A 17,526-nucleotide genomic window follows, 5' to 3' on the forward strand; every position below is an offset into this window, starting at 1 on the left:
TGTCAAACCAAGTATATTTCTGATTTACTTCAGCGCACTTCACTGTTGGATGCTAAGCTCGTTGCCACTCCTATGACTTCTAGCTCTGTATTATCTTCACATGATGGTTCTCCACTTGTTGATGGGACTGAATATCGTAGTGTTGTGGGTGCTCTCCAATATTGCACCTTAACCCGTCCTGACATCGCTTATTCTATCAATAAACTTTGCAAGTTTATGCACCAACCTACTGATGTCCATTGGTTTGCTGTTAAAAGGTTGTTTTGCTATCTCAAAGGTACCATTCATCTTGGCCTTCAATTTCTCTGCTCGCCTAATTTTTCTTTTCATTGTTACACGGATGTGGATTGGGCCTCTTGCCCAGATGATCGCAGGAATTCCAGTGGATTCTGCATATTTCTTGGTCCCAGTCTCGTCTCATGGTCTTCTTCTAAGTAGAAGGTTGTATCTCGCTCCAGCACTGAGGCTAAATATAGGAGCATCGCTAATGGCACAACTAAACTGAGTTGGCTAGAATCTATTTTATATGATTTGGGCATCTCCTCTTCTTCTCCGCCCACTATGTTTTGTGACAACTTGAGTGCTACGTATTTGACAGCGAATCCCATCCTCCATGCTCGCACCAAACACATTGAGATTGATTTTCACTTTGTACATGAAAGTGTTGCTGCTCAGTCCCTCTTGGTTCGTTTTGTTCCCTCTCACGAACAACTTGCTAATTGCCTCACAAAGTTGCTGTCTACTCATCTCTTTCAGTCTTTCCGAACCAAGCTCGATGTGCTTCCTACCCCCTTGAGCTTGTGGGGGGATGTTAAGTAATATTAGTATATTTCTGTAAATATATTTAGTGTATAGGACACATGTACAACTTTCCCTTTACATTAAGTGTACTTATATATAGTCCTTTTTGTACTCTGTAAAATATACAAGAAATATACACAGCAGTCACATTTTTCCTCTCATCACAAATATCTCAAAACCTTTCACCCCTAAACTTTTGACACTATCACATTGTGTTCCTAAAATATATGGTCTGTTAAAATTTCTCCCTGAATATTGATATTATCATATTGTGCCCCTTGTTACGATTTGCATAAAATATTGAGCATTTTTGTCCCCCGAACTTTGACAACTATCAAATTGTGCCCCTTTAATTATAAAAATTTAAAAATCTATTTTTCTATTATTTCTTTAAAAATAAAAAAAATTATGTAAAAATTTCAATAAAAGACTAAAATTATTTAATATTCTTTTTAAATAAAATTAATTTTAAATTTATTTTTATTTTTAAAAGAAAAATTAAATTATTACAATTAAAAAAAACATATTCTCTTCTTTTTCTTTATTCTTTTTTATTAATTTTTATAATTAATTTCTATTCTTTTATTTTTGCCCTCTAAAATCATTTTAAAAATTAAATATATAAAAATATTATAAATTTAAAATGTACTAATTTTAAAGAAATATATAAAACTTAATTAAATAAAAACATTGGGAAAAAAATGAAAGAATAGAAAGTAATTAGAAAATATTTAAAAAAAAGAATAAAGAAGAAGGAAATATGTTTTTTTTTATTTGTAACAATTTAGTTTTTCTTTAATTTTTTTTTTAACTTAAATGTATTTAAAATGAATTTTAAATAATTTTAGTTTTTTATTGAATTTTTTAAATGATTTTTCTATAATTTTTTAAGAACTAATAGAAAAATAGATTTTTAAATTTTTATAATTAAATGGGGCACAATTTGGTAGTTGTCAAAGTTCGGGGGGCAAAAATAGTAATTATTTTATGCAAATCGTAACATGGGACACGATCTGATAGTATCAATAGTTTATGGGAAAATTTTGACAAATTGTATGTAATGCCCTGATTAGCCAAGACTATTACACTGTGTGTTTGAAATGGTACTTAACCAGCTAAGCGAGTCATTTTGACTTAAATATGAAATTAAAAACTAAAAAAATGTTATGTATTAAAATTTTTGATCAACGTAGTAATCATTTTCCATTAAAAGAGTTTAGTTTGTACACAGGATCCCAAAAAGTGTTTACAAACTCATAAAAGACAAATAAAATACAAACTAGTCATCCTAAGAGGCAAAACATGGTTCAGCCGTAGTTCCTCCCAAGCAATCCAGGGCGTGGCGGTCGAGTAGGCTACATAAGTACACACCACCCTTGAAGCTCTCCAACTCATGGCTGGTTGGTCCAGCTTACTCTTGCCCTTACTTGCATCATAGAGCACCCGTGAGCCAAGACTCAGCAAGAAAACCGCACAGAGTATAACAATAATACAAATATTCAAAGCAGTAAGCACATGTTTGACAAATAATAGATGCAATCACTCCAATCATATAACGTGTAAACACATTCTACAGTTTACAAAAGAATACTCATCTTAGTCATATAATCAATTAAACGGCCCAGGAAAACAGCCCGGCTAAGCGGCTCAACCAAACGAGGTGCATATGCAGGCACTCAGCTCACGGTTCAAGCCGGGCAAGTAGGGGCCGCAACCCCAATTTGAACTTTCCTTCACAACCAAAATTTCACACTCTTTTCCGAACAGCTCCATACTCGATGTGATGGTCGATTATCAGTTATACCTGTTGACGGTGAGAACTCGTCAACGAAGTTAAGTTGGAAAAATTATCAAATCAAGATCGCTAATTGGAAAGCTGTAAAAACTTGAACAATAACTCAAGAACAATGATGTAACAATAATGGAGAAATCAATCTTTCATTCACACTTTAGGCTCTGCTACAGTAAAATTTCCAACCCCCTTTCAGGTGGCCTTGGAGTTCATTTTATAGTAGGCTCTAATGGCCTTAGGTACATAGTGGTCCAAGGGACCAAGTGGTACATACGTACTGCACTAGGGGAGTGGCTTCAGAGGTTGTGGTTGTACATCCCGTACAGGAGCAGGTGTCAGGAGGATGTCTCCACTACTTGTCTGTACCCATGTCTGATGCGTAGTGGCAGGCGTATTGGCGCAGGAGGTAGTGGTGTCGGCTCTGACCTATGGTCGTAGACGTACGGACCATGATCCTTACCCCAGCAATCTCACTGGCACTGGTATCCGTACTTAGTACTTGGTCGTACAAATATATCTCATTCGACTCGTACTGGATCTCCTAAGCATAGGGATCTCGAAGTGTAAGGAATGGGACCCTTGGTGCCTGCACCGGCCGTGGCGTTGAGTAAGAATCTTGGGCCCTTAGCACGAGATGCCCGAAGCACCCTAGGGTCACCCACGGGTGCGGGCGATAAGCGCGTGGCCTCGCTCTTCGTCTTAGTGTGCAAGGCAAGATGCCTCCTCTGCAAGCCTTCCCCTTCGTGTGACTTCCCCTACATGGCCCCTAATGGTGTGGTTTGGGCCCATACGTGTCAAGTGAGGGGGTGTCGGCCTCCTGAGAAGATGGCGGGCCGATGGACCTCCCGGGGCGCACGCGCGTGGGACCTTGCGCGGCCTCGCGCATGAGGCACCGTTGACGGCCTCGCAGCCTCCCTCGGCCTCGCGTGGTGGGAGTGGCCCAAGGGCCTCGCAGCCTCCCTTGGCCTCGCGTGGTGGGAGTGGCCCAAGGGCCTCGCAGCCTCCCTCGGCCTCGCATGGTGGGAGTGGCCCAAGGGCCTCGCGAGACGGGGTGGCTTCGCCCATGCGACGGCCTCGCGAGACGGTGGCCTCGCGAGATGGGGTGGCTTCGCCCATGTGACGGCCTCGCGGAATGGTGGCCTCGCGAGATGGGGTTGTTTCGCCCATGGTTGGCCTCGCCCATGTGGTGGCCTCGCGAGACGGTGGCCTCGCGAGATGGGGTGACTTCGCCCATGGTTGGCCTCGCCCATGTGATGGCCTCGCGAGATGGGATGGCTTCGCCCATGTGACGGCCTCGCGGAATGGTGGCCTCGCGAGATGGGGTGGCTTCGCCCATGGTTGGCCTCGCCCATGTGGTGGCCTCGCGAGATGGTGGCCTCGCGAGACGGGGTGGTGCGATGGCTTGCCGAGACGACGGTGGCCTTAGGGCCTTGCCTCGACCTTACACTTTCTCTTGATGAGATTATGAGCATCAACACTTGCCCCCCTAGTCTATGAGAGGGCCTTTAGGTGCTCTTGTAGACTATTCATCTTGGTTCCTATAAATAGGCCTACATGCATGGCTTAATATTTACACCTTACTTCCTTGGCTTAGTGGTAGTTAGACCCTTGCTCCTTTCAAGAGGTAAAGGGTTCAATCCCCCACAACCACACTTTTTTCATAGTTTCATCACTTTTTCAATTTTTTTTTTTTTTTTTACTATGAGCTAATTTCTTGGTGTGTATATTTTGTGACTAACACACGCTTCTGGTTAATTCTTGCAGACGCGCATTTTCAACGCTTTGGTGCTTTTCGCTTCCCGACCTTCTTTGGACCCCGACCTCGTTCTTTTAATCGCTTGAGGTATATTTTCTTTCCTCCTCCTTTTTAATTATTATTATTTTTTTTTATCGGGTCCAAACTAGCAGTACTCGGGATGGGGTACATTAGTCTGAGCTTGTAGTGAGTTTGACCATATGCATGCCCCTCCTCCCTTTTTTTTTATATATATACCCTGTAGTAGTCCATTTAGGGCGTTTGCATCTAGAGGTATTAAGCCTATTCCTTTGTGTTTTGTAGCCTTCCCCTCGTTTATACGTGAGCCCCTTTTTGCTGTTGGGTCGTGGTCTCATGGCCAGTGACGGCCCATCCGACATACCCCCAAGGGCTGAGTTTATTGACCTGTCCTCAGACTCAGAGTCCCCTGAGGGCAACCCTTACCAGGACTATGATTCTTTGCGGCAAGCCCGCATCCGCCACCTTGAGTGCATGGCTGATCTTAGGCGTAAAATTTGGGTGGTAGAGAGCGAAATTGACTCGGTGTCGAGGGGAGATGGAGGACCTTCACCCCTGGGCCTTAGCGACCATATAGCGCGTCTTAGGACGACCCTTTTCGAATTGCGGTGGGAGTTAAAGTTTATGGAGGGACACATTCCGCCAGAACCTCCCACTCCTTCCTCGTCTGATGACAGTCATGGGGCCGCTAGCTCCTGTCCCCAGCCCCTAGTCTCAGTTTATCCTAGCTTAGCGCTTCCGCCATCGCTCCCTCGATGGAAAACTCTTGCTAGGAAGAAAAAATGGAGGGTTAAGTGTTCTGCCTCTTCCTCACATATTTCTTTTGATTTTGCAGATATGCCGAGAGCACGCAGACAGGTGTCTGTCCAGGAAGAGGACGACGCCCCTCCACTGGCATCCAGCCTAGTGTCCCATGTGTCCTCGAACAAATTGAAGGGGATAGTGAAGCACTATCGCATTCCTCCAGAGTACGCCCTATACGCTCCTAAGGAGACCTGCTGGGCCGACCGCCCTGAGATGGGTTTTGTGGCTTTGAGCGAGCAGATTTTGAAGGCGGGTGGCACCGTTCCCTTGCACCCGTTCTTTGTGGCGGTTCTTAACTACTTCGACTTGGCCCCTCTTCAACTGTCACCCAACAGTTGGTTGACTTTAAGCTGTCTTTTCATCTGGTTCAAGAAGAATGTCGAGCGCGCCCCGACGGCGCAAGAGGTGCACACCCTGTACAACCTCATGGCGGTGCACAAGTCTAAGGGCTTCTTCTACCTGCAGAAGGCCAACAACGATCTCCCTTTAATAGAGGGTGTTCAGTGTCTAACCCAGGGCTTTGGAAGCAAGACTTTTTCTGGGTAAAGGGCCCTCTCTCTGTTCGCGAGGAATTTCGCTCCGGCCCTAGTAAGTACCTTGGTCCCTTTTTTTTTATTTTTTATTATTAGACCTTACTGTTTCATACTCTTGCTTGTGCTGACATTGGTGTGACTCATGCAGAGAAATTCGCTGATCCTTCGGTGATTGGGGCAGAGGTGGCGGCTATAAACAAGCTTATAGATGCAGACGCCACCTTGAAGAAGGCGGCGGTCCTATTTACTGTGACGAACCTTAACCTCCACCAGCTGTCCCCGGTTTCTGACCCTAAGTTCCTGTGGTCAATTACTGTGTCTAAGAAGGCTGTGGCTATGCCGACTGAGCCGTCCCTACATGATGGCGAGGCTGAGGAGGAGATGGAGGATGCCCCCCCGTCCCCCGGGGGATGCCCTCACTATGGCCCACATGACCAGGACATGGCTTTTCCATCTCTGGACCCGCAGGCTGCGGCGGGATGTTATGCTCCTCCTGGCCTTGATGGCACGGACGTCTTCCCTCAGGTCCCCCATGACATTGGCATACCAGACGCTGACTATGTCGACCTCGCAGAGCCCCCTTCCAATGCGCCAGGGTCCCAGTTTTTTCCCTTCTCTGCGCCGCCTCCTGCTTCGGCGAGTGGGTCATCCGTTCCTATCCAACCAGATGTTCCTAGCATGGAGGCAGAGCCTTGGGTGACCAGGATGGCCTCAGTTTATGGGCAGCGTTTCGTTCCAATAGCCGCGAGTCTCCCTGTCTCCGACTGGAGGGGCCTGGGGAATGTGACTCAATCAGACCTCGGGGAGATGCTAAGGGCGCCGCAGCCTGGGTGAGGTCTTGCACCTTACGTTGATTAGTATTATGCATAGATGTACATGTGTTTTTCTTTTTGTCACTTATCGCTGATGCCATTGATTTTCTTGTGTAGGTCTACATCGTGTCTCTTCGGCATGCCGACTCGTCCGACGTTCTTTCCGCATCTACCACTGAGAGGGACGGCCTCATAGTCCAGGTCCAGGAGCTTGAGAATGAACTTAGCGCAGCCAAGGTCCAATTGTCAAAGGCCCGGACTAAGTATGCCAAGTTGGACTCAAAGAATGAGAAGCTGAAAGCCAAGATCAAGGAGCTGAAGGGTAGGGCTAAATGCTTGGAGCGCGAGCTCCGGGGGGCCAAGGCCGCTGCGTCCGCGTCGCAGGAGAGGGTTACTCAACAGGAGACTGAAGTTGAGGCCCTTAGGGCTGAACTACAGTCGGCTCAGGAGAAGAACGCTTCATTGGAGGCGGAGAGGGCCATAACCGAGCGCAAGTCCATAGATCGTGCTCTTTTTAATGTGTGGAGGCAGGATCCCCACTTCGACTTCTCCTCCTTTGGTGAACAGGCTGTTGCCCGAGCGGCCTGGTGGAGTGCCCACTACAAGAGGCCTTGAAATATTTTCGCTCCTTTTTTGTTATCTTTTTATTTTGTAACATCATTACTAGTGTTGCTTTTCTGTTAGTAACTCTTGTACTATCCTGAGAACTCTCTTTTCTTTTTTAATGCATAAATACATATGTTGTTGTTTTTCTCTTGTTCTATTGCATTCAAGGCCCTTTTAAGCCTGGGGTTTAGTTGGTTCCCCTCTTTTATCTATCAGGCTGGAGGTCCTTTGGAACCCATGTGAAAGGGTTCGCTGGGACCTCTTTTGGTGCCTCTTGGTTGCTTTCATAAGGATATTTTGACCCCTTGGGTCGTAGTTATCCTTTTATGTTTTTCTTGCGCGCGCTTATTATTTCTTTGCGAGAAGCATCCTTCTCGTCGTTATTCATAGTACTGTTTTTGCAAGGGTCTCCTTTGGGACCCTTTTTGGCTAGGCGGCTTGGTGGCCGCTCTAGACTTATTATTATTGTCATCACCATCCTCGTTTTATAAGTCCCTATGGGCTCCCTTGGTGTTCATAAGGGTAGCTAATCCTTACGATCCCAAGGGGCTTTGTAAGGACTTCGTTGAAGACCCTAGTATAGGGGGTCCTTTTGATAGAGGGTCCCTTTTAGGGGCCTCGTTTTTAGGAGGGCCAAGGGTCCCTTTAGAGGGTCCCTTTTAGGGGCCTCGTTTTTAGGAGGGCAAGGGGTCCCTTTTTAGGATCCTTTGATATAGGGCCATTTTTAGGTTCCCTTTGCTAGCTGCCTGCTGTCGCCTCCTATCCTACCCCCCAAGTGCCTGGTGAAATTTATTTCGGCAGGCACTTTGGCTGATGCCCATGTAGTGAAGGAAAATAATACATGAGGTTGAACAGTTTTACCCACAACATGCAGTTCCATTCATCGCATTCATAACAAACGGTTTCATACAAACAGTTGCAATGGTACATATGAAGTTTTTTTTATATAAAACAACAATAAAAGACTCACACCTACTTAGGAGGCTATCTAGGTAACCTCTTTGATTTCTTCCTATCATATTAAGGCAGCGTGCAACACTTGCTCCTTTTCCATCGCATGGGCGCCTTACTGGTAGTACTTCCTCAGGTGCTCCGCGTTCCATGCTCGGGGTATGAGGGTATCGTCCATGCGGGCCAGCTTGTAAGTGTTCGGGGGGATGCACTGAGCAACCTGGTAGGGCCCCTCCCAATTCGCCCCCAGCACTCCTGCGCCTGGGTCTCGTGTGTTTGGGAGTACTTTCCTTAGCACCAGGTCGCCAACTCTGAAAGTTCTCTCTCGCACCCTCGAATTGTAGTACCTTGCGGCGCGCTGCTGGTACACTGCCACCCTCATTTGGGCTTTTTCTCGCTTCTCTTCCAGCATGTCTAAGTTTTCGGCTAGGGCTACGCGGTTAGCTTCGTCTCCATATGCCTGTACCCTGTGGGACTCGACTCGCATCTCGACTGGGAGCACGGCCTCGCATCCATAGGCCAGGGAGAATGGGGATTCCCCAGTAGTCGAGCGTGGGGTGGTCCTGTAAGCCCATAGCACATTTGGTAGCTCATCTACCCAGGCTCCCTTCATTTTTTCCAGCTTTGTCTTCAGGTTCTTCTTAAGGACCCTGTTTATGGCTTCCACTTGCCCATTGGCCTGGGGGTGCACCACCGCGGAGAAACTCCTCCTTATGCCTCTTTCCTTGCAATATTCATCGAAGGCTCCTCCTTCGAACTGGGTACCATTGTCGGAGATAATCTTGTAAGGTACTCCATATCGACACACAATGAATTTGTTGACAAAAGAGGTGATGTGCTTGGCGGTTATCTTCACGAGGGGTTCCGCTTCTACCCACTTAGTGAAATAATCTACTGCCACCACCGCGTACTTTGCTCCACCCCTGCCTGTAGGAAGGGCACCGATCAAGTCTATCCCCCAGATGGCGAAGGGCCAGGGGATGGTCATGCTGGTCAGTTCACTTGGGGGTTTCCGAGGGTAGTTGGCGTGCCTCTGGCATTTGTCGCATTTCGTTGCAAAGTCACGCGCATCTTTCTCCATAGAAGGCCAGTAGTATCCTTGTCTCATGACCTTCCTAGCCGTAGAGGGTCCACTCTCGTGGTTGCCACACTCTCCCTCATGTATCTCCTGCAACACTCTCAATGCCTCCTCTTCTTCTACACACCGCAGGAGGGGCATCGAGAATCCTCTTTTGTAAAGGACCCCATCTACCAGGGTGTATCTTGCGGCCTTGTACACCAATCTCCGCGATTCGTTTCTATCCGCAGGCAAGGTTCCTTCTTCCAGGTACCTCTTGATTGGCTCGGTCCATGATTTCCTCGGGGTACTAATCATGTGTACGTCCATGCCTTCGATACTGGGTTTTGGTAAGTACTCTACGGGTATTGATTCCAAGACATCACTATCCTTGGTAGATGCCAGCTTTGCGAGTGCATCAGCATGGGTGTTCTTCTCTCTGGGGATTTGCTCTATAGTATATGCCACCAGCCGTCCGAGATGGCCCTTCACCTTCTCCAAGTAGGCTGCCATCTTGGGTCCCCTTGCCTGGTACTCCCCCTTTACCTGGCATACTACCAATTGCGAGTCGCTGAAGATATGAAGGCGCGTTACTCTTAGTTCCTGGGCTAGACGCAGGCCAGCCAGGAGCGCCTCGTACTCTGCCTCATTATTGGAGGCCTCAAACCCAAATCGGATTGCGCAGTACATTCTGTGTCCCTCGGGCCCTGTCATCATGATGCCCGCTCTTGATCCTCCTTCATTCGACGCCCCATCAACGTGCAAACTCCACTCCTCTGAACCTCCTAGCTCCTCCTCCGTAACAGGCTGCTCTCCTTCTTCACTCCTTCCTTCACTCGGCTGATGGGTGAGCTCTACTATAAAATCTGCCAGCACCTGTCCATTGATGGAAGCCCTTGGAGTGTATACAATATCAAACTGACTTAGCTCAATCGACCATTTCATTAGTCTCCCTGAAGTCTCGGGCTTATGTAAGACTTGTCTCAAAGGACTATCTGTTAAGACATCAATTGTATGTGCATGGAAGTAAGGCTTCAACTTCTTTGACGCCACTACTAGCGCATAGGCCAATTTTTTGATCTCCGGATACCGGCTCTCCGCGTCCACCAAACGCTTGCTGATATAGTATACGGGTTGTTGCTGCTTCTTCTCTCCCTTAACCAGGGCTGCGCTGATGGCATGCTCAGACACTGCCAAGTACAGGTACAACTTCTCGCCCTTCTCTGGCTTTGCTAACAGGGGCGGCTTCCCCAGGTGCTCTTTCATCCTGATAAATGCTTCCTCGCATCTCTCATCCCAAGCGAACTTTTTGCTCCCTTTGAGGATGTCAAAAAATGGGAGGCACTTGTCGGTGGACCTTGAGATGAACCTATTAAGGACCGCTACCCTTCCTGTTAGGCACTGCACCTCCTTCTTATTCTTGGGCGGGCTCATTTCTATGAGTGCCTTTATCTTGTCAGGATTGGCCTCGATGCCTCTGGAATTGACCATGAAGCCCAAGAATTTTCCTGAGGATACCCCGAAGGTGCACTTGGCTGGGTTCAACTTCATCCAGTATTTCCTGAGCGTGTCAAACATCTCACCAAGGTCTTTGTTGAGCTCTGCTGCTACTTTGGTCTTCACTAGCATGTCATCCACATACACCTCCATATTCCTTCCTATCTGATTGGCGAACATTTTATTCACCAGCCTTTGATAGGTGGCTCCCGCGTTCTTGAGCCCGAAGGGCATCACCTTGTAACAGTATAGCCCTTTGTCTGTAATGAATGATGTGTGCTCTTCATCTGCCGGGTTCATTGGGATTTGGTTGTATCCTGAGTAGGCGTCCATAAAACTTAGTAACTCATGCCCCGCTGTTGCATCTACTAACTGATCTATCCTGGGAAGTGGGAAGCTGTCCTTAGGACAAGCTTTATTCAAATTCGTGAAATCGACGCAAGTTCTCCACTTCCCATTTGGCTTTGGCACGAGTACTGGGTTCGATACCCACACAGGGTAGAAAGACTCACAGATGAAACCGTTAGCCTTCAACTTGTCAACCTCCTATTTTAACGCTGCGTATCTTGTTGGGTCTAGCGCCCGCCTTTTTTGCCTGACGGGCCTTGCTTCTGGGGAGATGTTCAGGTGGTGGCACATCACGCTGGGGTCTATGCCCACCATGTCCTCATGACTCCATGCAAATACGTCTAGATTATCCTTCCAAAATTCCATCAACCCCTCCTTAACGTCACCTTGTAGGCTTCTCCTTATCTTCAATTTCCTTAAGGGTTCCTCTGTCACCGTAATCTCCTCTACTTCTTCCACTGGTTCTGCTCTTGCCTCATCTACGACCCGAGGGTCCAGCTCCTGCGGACCCCCCGTGGGTGTACATAGCGCCTCATGTACCACCATGGCCATTGGCTCACGCGGCTTTGCAGGCGTGCGGAGTGAGGTGTTGTAACACTCCCTCGCCTCATTCTGTTCTCCTTTCATACTTGCGACCCCTCCTGGAGTCGGGAACTTGACAACCAAGTGATATATTGAAGTTATGGCTTTCAATTCTCTCAGGGAGGGCCTCCCTAATACCGCGTTGAAAGCTGATGCACAATCTACTACAACGAAGTTAGACATGACTGTAGTTTGGCGGGGTTGCTCCCCCATGGTAAGTGTTAATTCGATCATCCCAAGGGGTTGCACTGAATCCCCTGTAAATCCGTATAGGGACGACTGGCAGGGCTTCAGGTGACGAATGCCCAGTCCCATCTTTTCTAAAGCAGGGCGATATAAGATGTCCACCGAGCTCCCGTTGTCCACTAGGACTCGATGCACACGCATATTCACCAATTGGACTGTCAACACCAGCGGATCATTATGGGGAAAGTGTACCCCCCGTGCGTCCTCCTCAGTGAACGTTATAGAGTCGTTTTCCCCTTTGAAACTCTTCGGAGGTCGTTGTTCTAAACTCATGACGCAGGGAGGCGGACTTCGCCGAGCCTCTCTTGCATACCTATCTCGCCCCTTCCTAGAGTCTCCCCCAAATCCTGGACCTCCAAAAATGGTTCGGACCTCCCCCTGTATTTCTGGGGCTCGCTCTTGTGCCTGGGGTGCTGTGGGCTCGCCTTCTGGCCTTTGCCTTTCTCTCCTGACATAGCGGCCCAAGTGTCCCCGGTGGATAAGCTCTTCAATTTCCTCCTTCAGGTGGATACACTCTGCCGTGGTGTGCCCGATGTCCTTGTGGTATTGGCAGTATCTACTGGGGTCCCTTTTGGACCGATCCTTTCTCATTGGCGGGGGATTTTTGAAGGGCACTCGATCTTCGTTGGTGATGTAAATATGCTCCCTGGTGTCCGTGAGGTTCGTATAATGAGTATAGGCTGTTGCCTATGATCACCCCCTCGCTTGGTCTTCCTCTGCTGGTCATCCCTCAACCCATCGTACGTCCTTTTCTTCTTTGCTACATTCGACCCGTTGTTAGTTGGGGACTTCGCGTGGGGCTCCTCCTTCCCAGCCTTCAGGTTTGCGTGGCCATCCTCCACACGGATGTACTTCAGTGCTCTTTCATAGAAGTCATCCAGGTCAGTGACTTCCCTCTTTAACATGTTGTCCCATAATTTTCTTCCTGGGAGCACCCCAGCGGTAATGGCCATTTTTAACTCCCGGCGCGTTAGGCTTCCCACTTTTGCGGCCTCCATATTGAACCGGTGAATGTAGCTCTCCAGGCTTTCCTTCTCCCCTTGCTTCACGTTGGCCAGGCTGGTACCTGGCATCGTGTAGTCCCGCACGACATGGTGCTGTTGGAGGAACTCATCAGAGAACTGCTGCCAGGACCTGATGGACCCTGGCCTTAGCCTTTTGAACCATTTGTAGGCGGGTCCTTTCAGAGTAACAGCGAAGCAATGGCACCTGGCACCACTTCCGATCCCCCTCAATTTCATCAGATCATTAAACGCATCCAGGTGGTATTTTGGATCCGTGTTCCCTTCGTAAGGGGTCATATTGGGCTCCTTAAAATTGGTAGGGAGTCGGATTGCCTGAATTTCTCGCACAAAGGGCGACTCATGGTCGAAGTCTTCCTCAAAGGCCTGGCCACCTGACGCGGTGATGATCTTGCTCCGCAAGCTCCGCATCTCCGTGTCTAGGTCCTGCCTCCTTTTGCTGAGGGTGTCTCACAAAGTGGACGGGCTAAGATCTGCCTTTCCCTTGCCTTCTCGAGGTGCCACAGGGGGCGTGGTCCCTTTGCCTGTCCTCTTCTTATTGAGCTCCTCCCGCAAGTCTGGGGGTGTTCTTTTGGATGTGACCTCATCCTCATGGCGAGGGGCAGCGTTGGTTCTCGGCGCTGGCTTCTGGGCCTGCTTAGGCGGTTCGGGGTGATCATGTTGCTTCGCGCGGGGGGTGTTGCTAGTTGAATGCCGGGTTCTTCCATCATCTACAGGCACGGTGGTCTCCACCCCATCCTTGCCTTTCTCCTTTCCCTTAGGCAAGGTTATGTTGGACTTACCCTACAGTAGGCCGTTAAGGACCTCTTGCATGTTCTCTAAGGTAGTTTCCAACCTTTGGGTTTTACGGTGGAGCTCACGTATCTCCTCTTCGTAAAACCGGGACTTCGAACTCGAGCTCACGGAGTGGACCCGGGGGTGTTTGTCAGGCCTACGGGCAGAAGGGCCCAGGTCTTGCCGGCCGGAGTTCAGTGCCCGTGGCGGTTTTGGAGGAGGGAACTCATCAGCGTGTACCGGTGGTGCTCTGGGAGGACTCCCTCCAGGTGGAGCGGCCGGCGGTGAGGCCACCCTGTCTCCTCCGTGATCCTCAGGGTCTTTCGGGGGCTCCACGTCCCTGGGTGGAGGAGCGTCCTTCATGGAGGCCTTCAGCTGGACTCCGTTCAGGTGAACTTCTACCTCCCGCGTCTCCCTCAGTCGCTTCGAGCGTCTTGGCATCTTCTTCTTGTCGGAAATAATGGTGGAACAGTAGCTTGAAACTAACGTTCCCACAGACGGTGCCAAACTGTTGACGGTGAGAACTCGTCAACGAAGTTAAGTTGGAAAAATTATCAAATCAAGATCTCTAATTGGAAAGCTGTAAAAACTTGAACAATAACTCAAGAACAATGATGTAACAATAATGGAGAAATCAATCTTTCATTCACACTTTAGGCTCTGCTACAGTAAAATTTCCAACCCCCTTTCAGGTGGTCTTGGAGTTCATTTTATAGTAGGCTCTAATGGCCTTAGGTACATAGTGGTCCAAGGGACCAAGTGGTACATACGTACTGCACTAGGGGAGTGGCTTCAGAGGTTGTGGTTGTACATCCCGTACAGGAGCAGGTGTCAGGAGGATGTCTCCACTACTTGCCTGTACCCATGTCTGATGCGTGGTGGCAGGCGTATTGGCGCAGGAGGTAGTGGTGTCGGCTCTGACCTATGGTCGTAGACGTACGGACCATGATCCTTACCCCATCAATCTCACTGGCACTGGTATCCGTACTTATTACTTGGTCGTACAAATATATCTCATTCGACTCGTACTGGATCTCCTAAGCATAGGGATCTCGAAGTGTAAGGAATGGGACCCTTGGTGCCTGCACCGGCCGTGGCGTTGAGTAAGAATCTTGGGCCCTTAGCACGAGATGCCCGAAGCACCCTAGGGTCACCCACGGGTGCGGGCGATAAGCGCGTGGCCTCGCTCTTCGTCTTAGTGTGCAAGGCAAGATGCCTCCTCTGCAAGCCATCCCCTTCGTGTGACTTCCCCTACATGGCCCCTAATGGCGTGGTTTGGGCCCATACGTGTCAAGTGAGGGGGTGTCGGCCTCCTGAGAAGATGGCGGGCCGATGGACCTCCCGGGGCGCGTGCGCGTGGGACCTTGCGCGGCCTCGCGCATGAGGCGCCGTTGACGGCCTCGCAGCCTCCCTCGGCCTCGCGTGGTGGGAGTGGCCCAAGGGCCTCGCAGCCTCCCTTGGCCTCGCGTGGTGGGAGTGGCCCAAGGACCTCGCAGCCTCCCTCGGCCTCGCATGGTGGGAGTGGCCCAAGGGCCTCGCGAGACGGGGTGGCTTCGCCCATGCGACGGCCTCGCGAGACGGTGGCCTCACGAGATGGGGTTGGTTCGCCCATGTGACGGCCTCGCGGAATGTTGGCCTCGCGAGATGGGGTTGTTTCGCCCATGGTTGGCCTCGCCCATGTGGTGGCCTCGCGAGACGGTGGCCTCGCGAGACAGTGGCCTCCCGAGATGGGGTGACTTCGCCCATGGTTGGCCTCGCCCATGTGATGGCCTCGCGAGATGGGGTGGCTTCGCCCATGTGACGGCCTCGCGGAATGGTGGCCTCGCGAGATGGGGTGGCTTCGCCCATGGTTGGCCTCGCCCATGTGGTGGCCTCGCGAGACGATGGCCTCGCGAGATGGTGGCCTCGCGAGACGTGGTGGTGCGATGGCTTGCCGAGACGACGGTGGCCTTAGGGCCTTGCCTCGACCTTACATTTTCTCTTGATGAGATTATGAGCATCAACAATACCATACATTCACAGGTAATTCAAGGCCAATAATCATACCAACATATAGCTCTATGTGCATATACCAGTTTTATAACCTCAGGTCCAAGCACTGGATAAATAGATATGACCCTCAAGCACAATCCCCTTCCAAGCCCTAGCGGTACCCTAGTCACAATCATAATAAAGGATATCCATCAATATCGAGTAAATAAAAGTTTCCAAACCGAGTCCTAACCCCCAGAACCTCGAATTCCACTAAACATGTGTTAGAATTAAAGCCCCAAAAGCATGTAAAGACATTTTATTGGTTTTGAATAAAAGTACAATTTTATTATATTTTAATGTTATAATTATTCCTTGAATTAATTATATAATAATATTAAGAAAATTCCATATTCATTCATCAGAATATGATCTTGTATTAGTACGAGAGAATTAAGATCATACATAATGAATAAAATAGTCAGTAACATATTAAAGTAAGGAATAAAATAGTCAGTAACATATTAAAGTAAGGAATCTTTAATGAATGGTTGCTAGTATGGTTTGCTAAGCATATGAAATGCAAGTAATCTATATTCGGATTACTGATGTGGATAAACATCTTAGTAAAGGTGTTGTATATAATAGAGATTATATATGACAGGACCGATGAGAATTAATTATCATTATAAACTTGTCATTTGACGTAAAGATTTAATTCTTATCATAGTAGATGATCATTTGTAGATCAGTCTAAATTCTGAGTATTCATGAACACCTGTTTATGTTTATTGGATCTTTTGATTCACTCGTTAAGGTCTCTTAGAATAATAAGACTAATGACTTTTGTTTTGGAGATTTAATATCATGGATGGTTGGGAACATGAATTACAATAATGAAATCCATGCTTTCCTAAACGGATCGAATATTGGTTCCCTTAAGGGTTCATGCTGGAATTGAATAATTATAAAGCTCAAATCTATAATTAGATTATAGATTAATTATTCACTAGTGAATTAATGGTACTTAAGGATCAAGAGGTAATTAGAAGAGTAAAACGGTAATTTTGACCAGCTCTAATTAACGAACCAATAATGGAGGACAAAACTACATATATTGATAATATCAATGGACTACTAGAGAAAACTCTATAAATAGTTAGAGTGCAACTCCATATTTATAGTGGAGTAATCATGGAATTAATAAATAAGATTATTAGATTAAATAGTTTAATTAATAATCTGGTTTATTGGAGCTTTGTATTATAGGTCCATGGTCCCCAGATCACCTTTGTCCTACATTGTCAAGGGTAAGGATGTTAAAAGAAAGATTTGTTAAGAGAAATGACTAAATTGCAAATGAATTAATTTTTCAGGGCAAGGAAATAATTATTTGACAATTATGGGTAATTGATTAATTGTGAATTAATTAATTATTTAACTATATAGTTTTTTGTTTTGAAAAACTATAAGTTATAATTAATATTAATCTTGTTTGGATTAATATAAAGATAGAAATAATAAATATCTTATTTAAAATATGATATTTATTTATTTAATTTATAACTGATATTTTAAGATAAAGACTGATATTTATGTTGGAATAAATATCTTGTCTTAAAAGTTAATTAAATAAACAAATGAGAAAATTACGGCAATGCTAATAGAGCTGGGCGACACACAGTGTGTGGCGCCTAGCATCAAGATTTTTTATCCCCAGTATTTGAATTTTGAATTTAAAATAAATTTGCTTAATCAGTTATTTAATTATTCTTTTTTTAAATATAATTTAAATAGATAATTAAATGAAAATATCTAATCAATTTTAATTTGAATTAAATAAAGATTATTTAATTAGATTAAATATCTTTATAAATCTGATATACTTGATATTCAGAATAATAATCAAACTCTCTCAAAAGTGATAGTTTTCTCTAAACCTGAAAAACTATTCTA

The sequence above is a fragment of the Humulus lupulus genome, chromosome 8 (assembly GCF_963169125.1).
Source record: "Humulus lupulus chromosome 8, drHumLupu1.1, whole genome shotgun sequence".
Taxonomy (NCBI): domain Eukaryota; kingdom Viridiplantae; phylum Streptophyta; class Magnoliopsida; order Rosales; family Cannabaceae; genus Humulus; species Humulus lupulus.